This window comes from Mesitornis unicolor, unplaced genomic scaffold (genome assembly GCF_000695765.1).
Source record: "Mesitornis unicolor isolate BGI_N332 unplaced genomic scaffold, ASM69576v1 scaffold5110, whole genome shotgun sequence".
Lineage (NCBI taxonomy): Eukaryota > Metazoa > Chordata > Aves > Mesitornithiformes > Mesitornithidae > Mesitornis > Mesitornis unicolor.
In genome coordinates, this window is record NW_010156093.1 from 3213 (window position 1) to 3420 (window position 208).

Consider the following 208-nt stretch of genomic DNA (forward strand, 5'->3'; position numbering starts at 1 on the left):
CCATCTTCCCCAATTCCTCCACACTCATGCCTGAGGCCACGGAAATCAAAAGCAGAGCTATTCAAGCTTTGGATCAGCCCCGTGCACATTATGGGACTGTCCACAAACATCTTTGCAACAGGATCCCAAGGGTGTTTCCACCTGCAATGAGGGAGAAACAGAATCTCTCTGATAACAAGATCCCAGGGCAATCAGATCACTTACAGTA